General features: G+C 36.2%; 1 protein-coding gene and 1 long non-coding RNA gene across 8 annotated transcripts in view; one reads left to right on the top strand and one right to left on the bottom strand.

Annotated features, from left to right (window-relative positions):
* The window catches only part of TMEM161B (transmembrane protein 161B), a 210,262-nt gene that overhangs the window by 30,668 nt on the left and 162,025 nt on the right, over nucleotides 1–17,569 (top strand). For 3 of the 5 annotated variants that reach the window (XM_054517962.1, XM_054517964.1, XM_054517963.1), the window contains exons 2-3: nucleotides 7,205–7,260; nucleotides 8,266–8,365. The gene's annotated coding sequence lies outside the window, so the exon portion shown is untranslated. The remainder of the gene's footprint in view (nucleotides 1–7,204; nucleotides 7,261–8,265; nucleotides 8,366–17,569) is intronic. The other 2 variants (XM_054517966.1, XM_054517965.1) reach the window with 1 other exon arrangement.
* The window catches only part of LOC118699074 (uncharacterized), a 58,491-nt gene that overhangs the window by 9,397 nt on the left and 31,525 nt on the right, over nucleotides 1–17,569 (bottom strand). Inside the window, exon 6 of one of the 3 annotated variants that reach the window (XR_004982021.1) lies at nucleotides 12,248–14,710. The exons of the other annotated variants lie outside the window; for them this stretch is intronic. This is a non-coding gene — a long non-coding RNA (uncharacterized LOC118699074). Of the gene's footprint in view, nucleotides 1–12,247; nucleotides 14,711–17,569 lie in introns of those variants that run through there. 3 annotated transcript variants of the gene reach the window in all.

Raw genomic sequence — 17,569 nt, 5'->3', positions numbered from 1 at the left:
ACTGGTGTCCTTTTAACACCCAGGAAGCATTTTTCTTGTTACTATATGTTTCCCATTGATTAAGAAGTAATATTTTTTTGAAATTTGGGTTATCTGCATTATGTACTAAATAAAAAAAAATTAAAATTAATGAAAGTGTCTGTTGAGGATCTCAGACTACTGACACAACACACAGTCAAATACAAAGTGTCCATAAACAGAAATCACAGCCATTAGATGAACTAAATCCTTTTCTAGCTGTCCCAAGGTCCTGCTCAGGTTTGGTGTCACACCAATGGTTTGCTGAGATGCTAAGTATTTAATTTTCTACCTTTTCCCTTTTTCACAGAATAGAGGGGAAAAAAAGTGAAATTAAAAGTACTTAAAATTTAAAAGGAAAAAAAAATCTGTTAACCTTGTATTACCCACATTCATACTACCCTTTCTTGACCAAAATGCCGAATTCCATTTTGTTTAGAATGTTGAGAAACAGTGTTTGGTCAGTGTCAAAAGGCTCAGGAAGAGTTTCTGAAATGTGTTTATCCACAAAGGCCAAGTCAGCCTCAGTATCACTCAAAAACCTTTTAGGTTGCTATATAATTTTTCTTTAAGGTGAGATGTTACTGTGAAGCATTATAACTCACATGGTAAGAGATGGAGAGAGACAAATAATGTTGCTCTAGAATATATAATTTACCATCTTTCCACTGCTCTTGTTCAGGTTTTGGCCTTTATTTTTGCTATATGCATAGGGATTAGGCATTTCTCCTTAAAAAATGCATTTTATAGACTTAGTTACACATTCTGAAATAAAAATAACAGATTCTAACAATAAAGGAATGCAGAAACAGCATGTTTCTGTAATAATTTTGCAATTAATTTTGCAATTAATTTTGCAATACAGAGACTATTATTATAGAGATGTACTGGGATCATGAATAATATCTTCAGTGAAGATAATAGCAATAAGAAAATCACTATGTTAGAAACAAACATGTAATCTAGACCTCTGTTTCAAGTGACTGTATCTCCAACTCCTATAGTACTATGAGATACATAAATATATGATGAATGAGGGGAAAAAATTAATGCATGGAAAATCAAATATAGCAAATCAGGTATGTGTTGAAATGTTATCTGCAAACATCTAATTAAGGGAAGGAGTTGAAAATGGAATGCAGTGATTATGGAAAAGACCTAAACTTGTCCCATTAAATACAGATTTTCAGATACTGTTTTCAGATACATAGAAAGAACAGTGTTACATTGGGAAAGCAGCTGCACCCACTTTCAGGGAAGACCCCTGAAAATTTCTTTGTGGTATTTTTTGAAATAGATGTGTAAGCAACATTACGAAAGTGCAGAGCAGGATGAATAGTACATGTGATATGCCATTGTGAGGGTTTCTGGCCATAATTACAATCAGGCTCTTGCACTGTTTCCAATCTTTAGCCCTCAATATTGTTAAAAACCCTTCTCTACTTCTACCCTTGACACCTTAAGAGCATGCATGGGGCCAAAGAGCTTTACTTGACATTTCTTACAATATTCTTAGGTAGAATGTTATCAAAATAAAAACCTAACACTGAAGAACAGGGTGATAATTGTTCTATGTAACCACTTCTTTGCTCCTACAGTATTGTAGGGTTTTACTTTTGGAAGGTGGAAGGAAGAGTGCAACCTCCTTTTCATAGATCAGAACAATGACTGTAATGAAATCCACACAGCAGTATTGCTTGTTGCACTTTTCACTTTTCTCTTTGAGGATTCTGGTTGTAAACCTACAGATCCAGGGATGATATTAACTTAGTTGGCTGGACTTCACACCAAGATTTCTTTGTTGCTTCATATTGTATCACAGGAATGACTATTCTAATTGGGGTTTTTAGCATAATGATGTTTTAAAAATATTTTTTCATAGTATTCTGTGATAAACTAATTGTCAAAATTATACAGAAAGTACTCAAAATGAAAAAAAATTCAGTAATGAATAGATAAGTTTCCATTGTGGCTCCTTCACAGCAATTTTCTGTAAAACAGTACTATGCTCAGATAAAGTTAGTACAGTGGATAATTCTCAGGCATTTGACTGTACTTTCACATGGATGCTTTATATTCTAATACAACATTTGTGTTGTATAGCAGGTGGTATTGCCTTATTTCTTGTTATGTTACCTAAATTATTTAATGAAATTTCATGCTTCTTATTTCATGAAAGTAGGAGTCTTTAAAACAGATGTATAGTTTGCTCTGCACTAGGACATCTGCATTAACACATATTTGTAAAAGCACCAACATTAGCATTTTTGCTAATGGTACAGAAATGGTACTTCCATTTCTGTCATGGTAGCAAAGACTTACCTACCCGCATTTTCACAGATCACACAAACATTGATGGAATAAGGTTTTTGCCCTAAACTAGGATTTGTGATTTCTTAATGCTTTGAATCTATTGCTTTGAATCAGTTCAGTTCCACAGAAATAAAACATAGCGAAGACTTAATAGGTCACCTTTCTATGCCACTGAGGGATTGTTCCTTAAAATGTTTTATCTTGAAAAGAACAGGAGCCCACTACTGCCCCAGGAAACTTTTCAACAGTATACGAGAATTCACTTTGTTTATCTTACATTTGATTTTTCTTCATTTCAGTCAGATACTTCTATTTAATGAAAATAATCTGACAAGTAGTAAAACAGTTGTAGTATTGGATCCTGAAATTCCAGGAGAGAAAAAAATCTGCAATTTTCCATTTTCCAACATCAAATATAGCTTGGGCTTCATAAAATTAAGCAATAATTTAAAAACTAAGAGGAGTCCTTTGCTCCTTTTTGTTCTACAGTTTTTATTTGTACAACAGAATTCTCCTGTGTCCTTACCCTTGAAATAAATATGAAAAAATATACAACTCTGTAATTTATTTGAAATGAAACCAAAGTATTCTTTAACATACTCACCTAAATGTTTAATTTAATGCCCACTTATTCAGCCAGCTGCTGATGCATAAAAACTACCACTGGTATCACCTATCTCTTATCATAGTCACTGACATGGCCCAGCTTCACTGAGTTTGCGAAATATGAGTACTCTGCTTGACTGCAGATAAGTACACATTGTTGTATCACTAAACAGCACTTTTCCCAGCCTAGTCCTTACAACTTTTTATTCTGATTTCCTCGGTACAATCTGTGCTTTTACACAACCTTCTGCGTATATTATAAACATTTCCCACAGAGTCTTTCATTTTACTGTTATTTGCAACTTTGCAATATTTTGCTACAGCTGCCATGCAGTAGCAGACACACAATTAATAAGAATTTTGGTATCTTTCATTCTACTCAGAAGAGATGTAGTACTTCTAAAGCCTGGGATTTAATGATGTTCTGTGGGAAAACAAAGATAGCAGAGCTTGGGTTTGGGGTTTTTTCACCCTGCCAAATTTCATGGAAAATCTTGCTTTAGATTTCTTGTCCAATGTGACCCATTTTCCAGAAATGATAAGCACTTATTTCTGCTGCTGAAATAAATGGAAAAACAGAGCTTGTAGAAATCTGATTTTCAAGTATTAATATATGAATGCTTGGGTTCTTTTCATTTTAGAAATTATCTATGCCTAGTGTCATTTTGCTGTTTATGTTACAATTGAGATTATAGCAAAAAAAGTAAAATCAGTCATCTTACTAGGAGTTTATTTTCAGGTGTTTTTTCTTCTTGTGTTTTCAGAGTAAGCAGGCAAGTGAAGCTTCAGAAAATGTCACAGGTGATTGAGGGGATTGCTTGCAGGAGTTTTTGCAGTGTCATCTTGAAAACACATTTTGGAAAGATGGAATGAAAAAGAGGGATGTTTTGATGCAGAATTTGGGAGGAAGAACAAAAATATTTAAAACAAGAGTCAGCATCAATAACTCAATTAAATTGCTGGAAGGCATTCTTTTGCTTGTAAAAGTCTAGTGCTTTTAGGCCAGGAAGCCATTTCCTCACACAGAAGCTGCCCACAGCACACTATGATAGTGGTGGTGGACTAATTGCTGCATCACTAACACCTGTCAGCATCATCTGGAAATGGTGAGCTCAGGAGAGTGCCTGAAATCACACCTGGGGAGAGGGGGGGTAAGGGAGGGAGGGTATAATTAATAAGCTTGTGAGAGGGGTAAGTGGTGCTTCAGCACAAAAGGAGGACAAATCAAGGATACACCAGGCCATGGAGTTCAAGGAGAGCTGTTCTGACTTGGAGTGATAGAAGATGTGTGGTGATAGCCAGATCTCCTGGGTAACAGGGCTTTCTGGGGGCTGGGCTGTTGCAAGGCAGTTAGGATGTGAGCAGGAGAAGGGGTGCTCAGCAAGGGCCTGAGGCTGCTGTCAGAGCAAGAATAAGCTCTGAAGGAGGCTCAGGGTCTGCAGCAGCAGCAGGGTGCTGACATGCTGGAGGATGCTTATGGGGCCTTTGCCCAGGAGATGAGGATATGAGTAATGTAACTCTTCAACCTGCTGGTAATGGAATGACGATTGTTAAGCAGCCTGGCAAGAGCACAGTTGATGCCTCCATTGAAATGGGAAAGTTGTTTCCTTTGGACTGGAAAATATTACCTTTATTGATCTTTTTAAAAATCAGTCTTAAAAATTACAATCTAGCATTTTGAATAGTTGCTGTTCAAGCTTGTTTATAATTTCTGTCTCACCAGGCTCTGTAAGGTGGCACTTGCAGCTAAAATTGTTAATGAAAGAAAGCCTTTTTTGTGTGACCCTTATCAATTTCTAAAAATTGTTCTCATATTTAGTCAAGGAGTTTTAGAAACACTTAGTTTATAAAGCCTGACTGTGTGTGGGAAAATACTGACTTGACCACTGTGTTTTCAGAAGTTTGAAGTTGTAACAAGAGCTTAACTTTTCAATAAATTCTCATACTATATGGAAAAATCTCTAGAAACTTAACTTTCCTCATTCAGTTCATATAGCAGGAGAATAACATATGCATGGTATAAAAATTAGCAATTCCTTAAATGCTGTTAGTAAGTGAAATAAGTCTTTGTGTTTCTCCTTCATGAGAGAGAAATTGTAGTATTTTGGAACCTAGCATATACCAAATTAATGTGTGTGTATATATGTATACACACACATGAATATGTCTACATATAAGCATTATACTTACGTATTTAAACTTATAAAAGGGTAGATTTTACACTTAACCATACGTATCTGTTGATCTACTGACTGGACCCAATTTTCTTCTCTCTCTTCCTCTGCCCCCCACTACCTCTTTCACCCTACCTTTTTCTTTTTGGCAGTGAGAATGAACAAAAATTACCCCTGTTATCTTGGCTGTATGGCTTAATTCACTGAACTAAAGACTTGGAGTGAAAAAGGAAAAAAAGGAAGAAACCTACAACAGCAATAACATTGAAAAAAATAAAATTCTGTTCTTCTTGTGCATCAAAAAAAGCTCACTTTCAATTTTTCAAATTTTTATGCACTCAAGGGTCCCCTATAGGGTATTTAGATGGCTCATATGCAGAACACTAAATGCAATATTGCAGTACTGAGGTCTTGCTTGTTAAATTCTTCTTGGAAGGTTTTTCATGCACATAGAAAATTTCTTCACTATAGACAGCCCTTACTCAAGTGTAACCCTATTGCAACTCTTGCTGAAGAAGCAGTTACTCCAATGAGATAGTAACTTATTTTCAGGAGTAGGCTACTGGAACATGTTTGTGAGGACTGCAGTCCTCACAAAAGGAAAGTGCTTTATGTAGAATGACACAGTTGTAGAAATCATCTGAGGATAAACACAACAAAGAGAATACCATATTAGTGATTTATCCTGCATTTCTTTTTTTAAAAAGTGAGTTAGACATAATTCTTTTGAATGGTCCTTCTTTTTCTCAACATAGTCTTTTGATGCTATTTGAAATTACATTACTAGGAAATGAAGTAAACAGGTTTTTTGTGTGTATGTTTAATGGGTTGTTATGAAAGCAGAGTTGAACTGCTTTGTGTTTTAATTTATTTCAAAGGTTCCTGTCCTGTAAACATCTTGTTTCCAACCGTGGCAGGTTTCTGTATCCCCATACTGAATACAGGGGACTTCTGCATAGATTCACTTCCCTGCCACTGTGCTAATATTTGCTGGCTCAGGGCTGAATGCACATACCTAACTCTACATGCATTCGTCATACCAATGAACCTAAATGAGGAAGTTGACCTTATGAAACAGCTACATCAGGGATGTACAATACATTATTCTTAAGGTTGTTCTGCAAGCACATCTTGCATTGCAGCCTGACACAACCTGAAAGACAGCTAAATGATAAGAACCTTTAATTTGACATAGTCAAATTGATAAGGTGAATGATTAGCAGCACCTAACTACATAATGCAGCCTTTGGATATGATTAACTTTTTAAAGAAAAGAAACAAAAGCCAGCAACTAGTATGTTTCTAACATGATTAGCAAAGCACTTTTGAGAAATACTTTCTGCAAAAATGTGCTGTTGTATTTCATGTCATTACATATTTTAAAATGCAAAATGTATTCACTTCAGAGAATGACAGTATCTGGAGGATATGACAGTATCTGGCAGTGAATGTCCTTGCCTATAATATGTTTACGTATCTTTGAAATTTGAAAAAAGATGTTTTTCACAGTTTCATTTAATATCTTGAGGTTATGAATGGCACTGCATTTAAATTATAAATTATGTCTTTCCATTTCTCTTTTGACTGTCTGAACTTTGTTGCAGCTTCAGAATAACAACTTGTGCTAACCACAGGCATAAAATAATTCAGCACTCCTTCTATCAGAAGTTTATTTTTTACCAGACATGCAAAGCACACAAATATTATGTTAAGGCAATATTCATATGTAATACTAATGTTCCTATAATTTTACCTAATAAATTGTGGAAAATATGTGCGCTCTCATATCATTTAGGTTAGTGTGCACTCTAAAAATAATACTTCATAACCCTAAATTTCCTTGTATGCTTACATCTCTGTGGTATGCTTTCCAATATTCAACATTTAGCCACAGATTGCAGCTAACATTCCAGTAGTCTTGCTTTCTTCTTTTATTTATCTCATCTACTTTGGAGTATGTCTTGAAGCACTACTGTTTTATGTGCACGGGATGCACACAGCTAACTCGGGAGTTTTGGTGCCATCAGATAGACTTGCTACTGGAAGTTGTGTTCCCACACTCCTTAATCAAAGCCTCCATCTCTTTTCCCCAGTTCCTCAAGGGCTGCTTGCAAGACTGCAGATATATTTGGCTTAGTGCTAAAGACAGGTAAGACTTGTGTAGATCTTTAGCTCCATCCTCACTAAGTATCTAAATACTGTGTGGCACAACCTGCTCTGTCCTGGCTGCCAGAAAGTGAGAGTCAGCCATCAACCTATATGTGATGCTTTCTGGTGAGGAGGCAATGAGACAAGATACTGGCCTGAAACAGTCTGCAACCTATCACCTATTCTTAGGCTATGGAAACAACAAAGGAAAGCCAAGCTCAAGTTGTATTTGAGACAAAATGGGACAGGTTCAGTCCAGGTTGCTTGTATTTTTGCCCTTGAAAAAGAGTTTAGTCTGGTCTTTTTGGTTAGATTCAAATAGTTTGGAACTTCAGCTGGTAAAATGGTAGCAAGCTAAGTACAAAAAATACCCCACCAAGTTAAACAGATACTGCTCACCCCTGCAAAATTATCTTATGTATTGCTCATTCTCTAGGCTGATATTTTTGTCTAGCAAATATTTTTCTAAAAGAGATTTACTGCATGAACCTCCACTAATAGTGATACCTATCATGTAATGCCTTAAAACAGAATAGCTGCTTTGAGTAAAAATCCTCACAGTCACCTTGGCAAGCTGCAAATTATGTTTTTATTCCCTTTTCACATCAATAGAGGTATACACAGAGGTAGAGTTTATTTATAGGTAAAGTAAAAGATATTATCAGAACTCGGGTTAAAACTAGGAGGTTTCAAGTGCTTTTCATTTTCTTAGGGACTGCATATTTCTATTTCATTTGCCCTTTTACTCTAGTACAAATGAATTTATTAAGACAAGAATGTCAAAGCAAAATATCAGAAACACCTTTGTGTAAGCATTTGTGTGTCATTCTACCTCTAAAATTCGTGATTCATCTCTTGGTAGAGGAGCACCACATCTGCATCAGTGTATTGCACATAGAATCAAAGAAAGGAGCTTTTGTCATTTAAAGTTTGATTTAAATTTTAAAAAATGACTAAGCATCATAGCAAACATTTTTCTAATGTTCTTAAAAATTCTGTGTTTCAGAGCATGGCTATTGACCCATCTTCTTGAGGAGAATGGCTGAGATGTCTTTGAAATTATTCCTGGAATGAGACCAGCATGAGATCTCCTCTACCAAACTGAGGTAATACTGTTGAAAGGCAAGAAATCTGAAGTGATGTATGTCCAACTGTCTGTGCATTGACAATGTCAACTGCTGAAAGGGTTCCCCATGCCTGGAGCCAAAGGAAACAGTCGGAATGGGTAAACCCGAGGACATCAGTCTCTTCTGAGGTATATTTGGTTGGTGAAGCCAAAAGCTTTTCTAGGTAATTTCTAGGTCCAGGTTTTATTAACAATGATAGCCCAGACTTCTGCCATAATGAAGTACCTTCTTGGAGGTTAACTAACTAGTTATTTACCTAACAATACTCAGCATAATGGCAAACACAGGAGTGGTGTCGCTTTTGGTTAGTTTGTAGAGCCTTTAAAACCTCAGAAATTTCACTATCAGAAAATCAGACAATTTAAAATGATAGTGTGGGCAGTAAAATTATGTAGCATGTTACTACTAAGCCTTCTGCTAGAAAATTCACAAATTCTGCTTTCTTTAACTCTTCACCAGAACAGGTTTTGGTAACAAGTCTTTTCTGTCAGGGTGGACCTGACATAAAATGATGCCAAAAATCAGCTACATTAGGATTACGCACATAAATAAGACAAGACAAGTACAATTTGCCAAGTGATATGCATGAAAATGAATTTTTTTCCAATGGAATGATTTTTTTAAAACATTTTCTTTAAATGGTATTAGCTAGAAAGAAGCAGAAAATATGCCCTGGTCTATACCTGGAGGTACATCTGTCTCATTCTGTTTCATCAAGGTTACATAAGTTATGTATGGCATTCTCATTATGGATAGTAGTCTGGCCTTAGAAAGATATCAATTATTATGAAATTAATTGTTCATTAATTGTTCATTGTTTCTCTCTTGTGAGGATTTAAAAAATTTTTTGTGTTGAAAAGAGTAAATGATCAACACTGTTTGTCAAGATCTCTGTAGTGTAAAATAAAATACTGCCTCTCCTAATAATTTCAGCAAGACAAAATTGGTACCATTTTAATTATGTTTAATTATTGTTTAATTATGTTCAATTATTTAATTATGCTATATGTACATTGTGCTTCTGCCACCTTTGCTGGGAGGAGGAATAACTTGCCAACATTACTGGCATTATGCAACCTGAAAAACCTGCACCCCCCAAAAAATCAGGGTGTTCAAGTTACTATCAGAAAACAAATTAAAATGCTAAACCCATTGCAAACAATATGCTTCATGTTCAGAAATTCCATTTACTCCAAAGGTGTGACCTGATTTCAATGAGAAGTCTGTAAACAGGGGGTTGAAAATCTAGGTTCTTAATATCAAAATCCTCACTCCAAAAATACGTAAGACAAAGGATGAAACTGATATTAGGAAAAAGCGTGAACAAAAATGTTTTTCACAAGTCTGTCAATGTCAGTAATTCCTCTCAGTTGTCAAAACTCATGTTTACAGAAGTTAATTCAAAGATAATAAATGTCTTATGTACTAGGAAGATTTATAGGTATCTAAACATTTCTTAAAGACAAAAGTTGCTGCACTTCCTAATAACTCTCTCAATTGCATATCTGTTGATAAGTTAAAATATGTAACAATACATATATTTATATATATACAGTTCTCTTTAAGAGAAAGTATGCACAAAATTGGGTATGTATTCAGATTGGTATATATGCAAATGCCTCTGTAATTTCTAGTGGTCCCTAATTCTAGAAGAATGAAATGCTTATGCTGTTGAAAGTCTTTATTAAAACGTACATTATTCTATAATACAAGTAGCATCTAATTTAAGAAATATTTTATTAATATGAAGTTCAACAAAATGCTTAATCTCTTCAGGATTTTAGTGCTACCTCCTATCTGTGAAGCCATCCATAAGATCTCAGACTGAGTTTGCTGTCGTTGCTCACCTCAGTCTTATTTTAGATATATGTACCTCAGGTGCTGGTCTTCCCCAGTAAAAAGGGACTAAAGACAACAGAAAAGGTAGCTTATCTAGAAGAAGGTGAAAAACAGTATTCCATAACAATTAAGACTCTTGGAAAGAGAGAATAGAAAATACCTCAACTCAAGGTATTCTTAATAATTAATTAAAGAACCTGATTTAAGCTGAACACAGGAAAACATATTACCTTACTATTCTATGCAACCATTTCTTCAAGAAAGCTTTGAGATTTCAGTGTAAATTCTAGTGTGGGTACATCCTAGTTTTTAAGGATACAGCAAAGACTCACCAAGCTAGCCAATAGCATCAAGGTGCCTTCCCGCTGGAAAAGGGTTTGGATGGGACAAATTTTATGTTCAGCTCAGCTGACTTGGATCAGTAAGGTGGGTGTAGTTGATGTGGTGTTTCATATTCTGAAAAAATAGATCATTTTTGTATAATAGAAACAGGGTTTTTTTACTTTTTAGAAATCATAAAACTTGTACAGTGGCAGCATTAGCTGCTCTACTTTTTGCCTCTATGGCCTGATGAATCTTGAATTTGTGAGATTCATGAATGAAGCAATCATGAATAAGGCAATGAGGCAAATCAACTTTGCAAGTTGAGCAAGACTGAGTGTCCTAATCTAGAAACTGTCCATTCCTGGTGAAGGGGAATAGTTCTGACTTTCTCTGTAGAGATAAGAAATAGAGGCAGCCAATTATAAGGGCAGGCAGAAGGATTTAGGTAGAATTTAGGCAGGCTGCATCCAGGCCAGCTTTATTTATGTAACTCCTTCGTTTTGGCATCTCCTCTAGCTTTACGTCTGATAGGCCAGAGCCTGGTGGTCAATTTGATATGTTTGGAGAGTTGAACATGCTCTAAATAAGGTGACTTCTTTTTTTTTTTTTTCCTGAAAGTAAGGGTCCTGAGCAAAGCTCTGTCAACAGCATCTTCCACTCTCCTGCCACAACCACCACTACGACCCATCACTTGATGATTTTATGCTTTGAGGTTTTTTGGTGGTTTTTGATTTTGGGGGTTTTTTTGAGGGGGGAGAGGGGAGGCTTTTTGTTTTTTTGTTTTATTAAATTGTGTCATAAAATGGGCTATCCTACTCAGAAAGGGCAATATTTCAGTAACTGGGATGAGAGCGAGTGGCAAAATAAATGTTAGCAGCAAACCCAAACATCTCTTTACCTACTGTTTGTATCATAGATGCTCTTCAGTTTTAATTAACTGATCAGCACAAAAAGTGATAGTCTTCCTCTTCTTCCAGGGTCTACATCTTAGTTGTTTTGCCACCATTTTACAGAAAAAGTGTGTAAGGTAGTGGAGCATATATGGCAAAAATAAAAAGACAACCCCCTCTTGCATTAGAATCTTGGAAAACTGTCAGTTTGTGAGTTCTGTCTTAAAGTTTCACTAGAAGAGAATTGTGCAGTTGAGTTTTTGAACATTTAGCAGAGTAAGAATGAAAGCTTCCTTTGAAACCATTATGATACTGTCACATAGTGTTTTTCTTAGTTAGTCAGTTAGCGGAGGTTGATGGTAGGACCTTCAAAGCTGTAGCATAGGCTGCATTCATTTGAGCCAATAGAGTAACCAATAACTGTGGTCAGACACTTTCCGGTACATGGGCAGTGCCTGGAGACGTATCACATATATTTTGCCTCCAAGATATGCATGAGTGGAATTTAGGGTAGGTGGGCTGCTGGGCTCTGCATCTGGAGTTGGGGTGGGCTTGGTAGCCCTGCAGTTCTACAAGAATCGTAATCCTATGAAAATTTTATTTGCAAAGTGGGTATTTGTTGGCTGCTGTGAAGGGAAAATCATACTGAGGAACAAGGCTTTATATAAACAGAGAAGAATTCTTCTGAGCATAATGGAGACATGTCTCAGTTTAGAGACAAGTTGAGGAGAAAACACCCTGAAATAAGTGTTCCCTCTAAAAGGATCCAACAACCCCTTTCTGCCAACAGGAAATGAATACCAGTGAATGAAAGTGAAAAAACCCCAAATAAACAGCTGTTTATTGACAATTTGCCCACATGGTACAGGAAAAAGGCAAAGAAATGCTAGATATTGAAATGTCAGACCCTTACTCCCCCCCCACCCCGACCCTGGAACAAAACCCAAAAACGCCAGGGAAAGAAAAAAACAACAGCAGCTTGCCACATAGTGGGTAGAAAATGGCATGGGCATTCAGGAAAACAAATATGAGATCCAAATAGCAGTTCAGGCAAACAGATGTGAACCTGGTGACTCTGGTGTCATTCCCCTCTTCACAGCAGAGGAAGCAGGTGGGCTTTGTGTGCTTTCTCTCAGTGGCTGGGCTTTTTCTGAGGTGTGGAGCCAAAAAAGAGCAGCCCCTTGCCTTTCCCACCAGTTCCAATTGAACCCCTCTCCTGCCAGTAATCCTCTTTAATCTTAGACCAAAACCAAACCGTCCAGTTCACTTTGAAAAAGATGCCAAAGGATTGTTGCTGCAGCCTCTACAAGGACATGGAAGGATAAGAAAGCTCCTTGCCTGGACTAACAAAAAAGCCAAGCTAGCCAAGCAAAATAAAACCAGATTGCACGGCACCCTGAATGCCATGGGAATGAGGCTTCAAAAAAAACAGACATGCCAGAATGCCAAGGCTTCCCACTCTCCCAGACCCACCCTAGAGATACAGCAACCTGTACTGGGCATAAAGCAGAGGATTAGGAAATAGAGTACCATCATAAAATGACCACAAGACAGAAAGAAAATGAAAAGAGTCCTTTTTTTTCTTAAATCACATCTGAGTGTATTTTCCTTCCATAAATCAACTTTCTAAAGCTCATGGTGTTTTGGGGGTTTTACCCTTAGATGCTATATATAAATCCCTTTGCAATAGCGGGAGTGCTATAAACATACGCAAACATATGCATGTATGTATGTATTTAAATAAAAGTAGGGGACAGAACATGGCATATTTAAAGGCATAGGGCAACAAGAATACCCTTGGAGAGATCTGTCTGAAGATTGCAAGGTTGGTTCTTATTTTTAGTGATGATCTTTTCAGTTTTAGCTCATTCTCTGGAGTAAAATATTTTTATTAAATACAGTTTTTTCATTGCTTATATAGTCTGTTCAAGATATCATGCAAAGCTAAAGCTGTGAGAAAATCATTGATGGATGTTTAATTTGGATTCATTCCAAATCCACTGAGTATCATTGCAGCACAGTCTTTTTTTACAGCTCAGCCACCATCAATCTGGACTTCTGAAAAATCAGTATAAAAGTGTCAAAGGCCCAGTTTAAATACAGGCCAATATTAGGCTGCAGTTTATGCATCAGCACAGGGGAAGAGCAGGGAAACAGACACATTTTTTGACTTAAAATGTCTTCTCTGACTTCTAGAAAAATCTTAGCATATACTTGTCTAAAAATAGTATTTTTTTTTAATTTTTCATTTTGGTAAAAAGTAGATTAGGAAATTTTTTTAAATTTCCATAAGAGAGAAAATGCCTGTATTTGATTACAACATCAACACATGAAAATGCGTGGATCTGGATGAATATTTGTACATATATAAAGAAAAATCAGATTTTGACAGCTGAAACTGAAACAATACTTCCACTCACCATCTCCAGCAACATAAGGTAGGATGAAAGCAACTGCAGTGGTGAGCCACCCAAAACTAACAGCAAATCAGAGCAAGTGAGTCAGTTCAAGTATACACTCTACCTGATGAATGAGCCAAAACCAACCCTAAATAGGTTTATTTTCCTGTTTGAAATCTGTTGAAAGCTTCAGAGATGACTTTGAATGCCTATAGCTATTGCTTCCCTTCTGCATTAGAGGCTGGTGAACACCCATCAATGTCAAGAAATGTTTGTTCATATCTTTAAGTGATTTGCTGTAGTTGTCTCTGCTCTTCTGTGTATGAATAGTCTTAGAAAGTAGTTTATTGGAGAAAACAATCACTAACAGAAAATTTTAAACAATTACTAAACACTCATGATGTGGAAATTATCATTCACAGCCATGAGCATTAAAAGTCTCATTCCAAAATATTATTAGCCCAGCAAGAGAAAATCTTATGTTACTTATATAACCAAATAGGGATATTGATTTAGAAATAATTATTTTAGATAAAAAGTATTAGTTATTTATTAAATAATAAAATATATCAAATCTGTCTTTGATATAAGTACCTCAAAGATAAGGGAAGACAATTTGCAAAGATATTTGGTATGATGCTTCACCATAGCAACATACAGTTAATTAGGGAAATTTGTTTCATTTATTACCAATCCAGTCAGAGTACAACAATGGGAAAAAAACCAACAAATCTCAAAACACCTTGTCTCCAATCTTACCCTCTTGCTACCATGGGAAGCTCATATATTTCTGCACCTGACAGTCTTCAAGGAAACTCTTCAGAACTTCATGCCTATGAAGACAATTGCTCTCCCTGTCTTGTGGGCTTGTCCTGGAGATGGGTATGGAAAGGCAAGGTATGAATAGGTTACTTTTAGGTCTGTTTCCTCATCTCTAGTTTATTTTCAAAATTGTCAGCTGGGATGTGATGACTCATAACCATGCTTTCTTCAGAAATCTTCCACAGCTGATTTCTGTCAGCTTCATAAGTATCTAATGAATGAAAAGCACCCTGTTGACATTGCTCCCAGGAGTTTAGACTTCCTATACTTGCAGATTTGTCATCCTGAACAATGTATTTGTGTGAAAGAGCACCATTGCAAAAGACTGTGTAAGTTAACTATTTCACATTTGAGTGTGAATTGACCTTTGAATCTCTTTCAATGAAACCCACTCCTGCAAGATCTATCCATAACACTTGACTTTGATCTTATTTCCCCTACATAGGAAAAGTGTCTAGAGTGAGATCTTGAAGGGATTCTAGGTAACTCACATTAAAGTTCTGTAAAACCAGTGGTTTACAGGATATCCTTCATACTATGTCTCCTCAGTGAGACACCCGGGGGGACTAACTCGGGTCATGTTGATGGTCACCTCTTGGTGAGGGCTCATGGTGGGCAGCCAACAGGAAGGTATGACCATGTTCACAGGGTTCTTGGATGAGGGGAGAGACAAGAATGTTGACTCCATGTTCAGAAGGCTTGAGTTATTATTTTATGAGATATATATATTGCATTATAACTATACTAAAAAGAAAAGCAAGAAAAGGTTCCTCAGAAGGCTAAGTTAAGAATAGAAAAGAAAAGAATGATAACAAAGGCAGCTCTCTCAGACTCTGTTCGAGATAGCTCGGTCCTTGATTGGCCATTAATTATAAACATCCAAGATGGGCCAATCACAGATGGACCTGTTGCATTCCACAGCAGTGGAAAACCATTGTTTACATTCTGTCTCTGAGGACTTTTAGCTTCTCAGAAGGAAAAATCCTAAAGAAAGGATTTTTAGTGAAAAGATGTCTGCGCCAGGAAGGAACTCCTATCTTCTGCAGAGGAAGATGTTGCATAGACTGCCTGTTCAGTGTGGTGATTTCTGTGCCAACCACACACATAGCAAGACAGAAGCTAGCACAATAGTATGCATCAGATGACAAAGTCGTTTAGATTCCTTAAAATATCATTTATAGTTACTATTGCCTGATAAGGTTTGGTTTGCGAAAGACAGCACACAGAACATTGGTATGGATGTGTGTGCAGAACTCACTGACAGTTTGGTAGTTTGAGTGATGCTTTGACAATTCCCCATATGCATATTCCCAGACTGTATCTGTAAGCTTTTCTAGAAAGTCTCCCATAAAAAACGTGCCATGAAAATGATAAACAGCTGCTATTTCCATATATGAAAAATGACCAGATTACACAGCAGAAGAAACAATCGGAACAAAATAATTGTAACAATTAAAAGCACTATGTATCTCACTATTTTGCTTAAAAATGTGTAAAGCATATTTTTAAGCAAAATAGTGACATACAAACAAAGCTGCCTGAATTAATTTTGGCAGCTACCAGAAAGGCATGAACAATTCTTAGAGGTAATATTTCCTCTCTTATATTGTGGAGCTCTTATATTTTTGCTGCATCATGTTGATCAGATGTAACCAAATTTACCACTGGAAAAGCTCTTTAACAAGGTAATGAGGACAGCATCATGTTCCTTAAGAATGATGTGAGAACACCCTCCTTTGAGAAAGAAAATACCTTTTTGCATTCTCGTTTCAATGGGAAGGTGATGATGGTGGTATTGTAACAATTGAGCACTACTAAAATCTTGTTTAGAAAAAAAATTAATGATATTGTATTTGAATAATTCCACTATTTTCACCAAATTTTAGAAATTAACAAAATGGTTAATACCCCATGTAGGAATCTTTCAGCAGGGAAGGTACTTAATATTACAGAATCACAAGATGAAGTTCAAGCTTCATCAAGATTATTCCTTCCTTTTTACACTCTAGAATTCTACTGAAGGAAAAGACTTTTTCTTTTTTAAAAGAATTCAGGCTTCCTGCAAGGTGGGCCCAGCTGTGTTCTGGCAGCAGCCAGAGGGACATTTTTTCCCTTTCAAGGGGACGACTTTAAGGACTGTGCACCTACTTCTGGACAGCAACCAAAAAACTTATTCTGAAACCTTCCCTCTCACTGGCAGATCCATGAAAACAGTGGAAAACTGGATGAATCAGACTGAAATTTCCATAACACAAACTGAACAAACTGCTGCAAGTATAAGAACAACCAGAAAGTAATAACATAGTAAGGGGATAGAGTCTCCCTATTTTCAGATGCAAGGCAAACAGAAATCTTTGGAATTGAAACCTGGCTGTCCATGTTGAGCCGTATCAGTCAAATTAGGCAGTTTACAATATTACTTTATCAAGCTACATATATAGTTAGGCATATAGCAGATATCTCACTTGTCGTAAATAAACAAGAAATAAAATAAAATAAAATTTTAATAGTAGTATTTTATTTTAATAATAAAATAAACATTCTTAATTGTTACATGCCACTAAAGTGTTTGCCTAAAATGTTGTCAGCCGAAAAATTAAAAGTGAAAGACTTTTGGAGGCAGTTTAGACATTGACTTCTTATTTTCTCAAGCAATAATAAATCTGTAATTATTTTATCAGCAAGACCTTAGATCTGATTTAGTGTTGAATTATATTGAAAAATCAAATGTTAATACTGGATAGAGGGAAAACTTTAAAAATTGAAAATGTTTACTCTGTATATAGGTTTGCTTTGTCAGCATCCTGCACTCTATATCAGAACAAAGGCTAAATGCATAATAAGTTATGCAAATGAGGTGAAATCAGCAAAAGTATGGTGGAGGAGGGGATGATTTAAACCATGGTCAT

This window comes from Molothrus ater, chromosome Z, assembly GCF_012460135.2.
Source record: "Molothrus ater isolate BHLD 08-10-18 breed brown headed cowbird chromosome Z, BPBGC_Mater_1.1, whole genome shotgun sequence".
In the NCBI taxonomy this organism is placed as follows: domain Eukaryota; kingdom Metazoa; phylum Chordata; class Aves; order Passeriformes; family Icteridae; genus Molothrus; species Molothrus ater.
The sequence above is the reverse complement of the archived record's forward strand: the minus strand, read 5'-3'. Positions and strand labels throughout refer to the sequence as shown.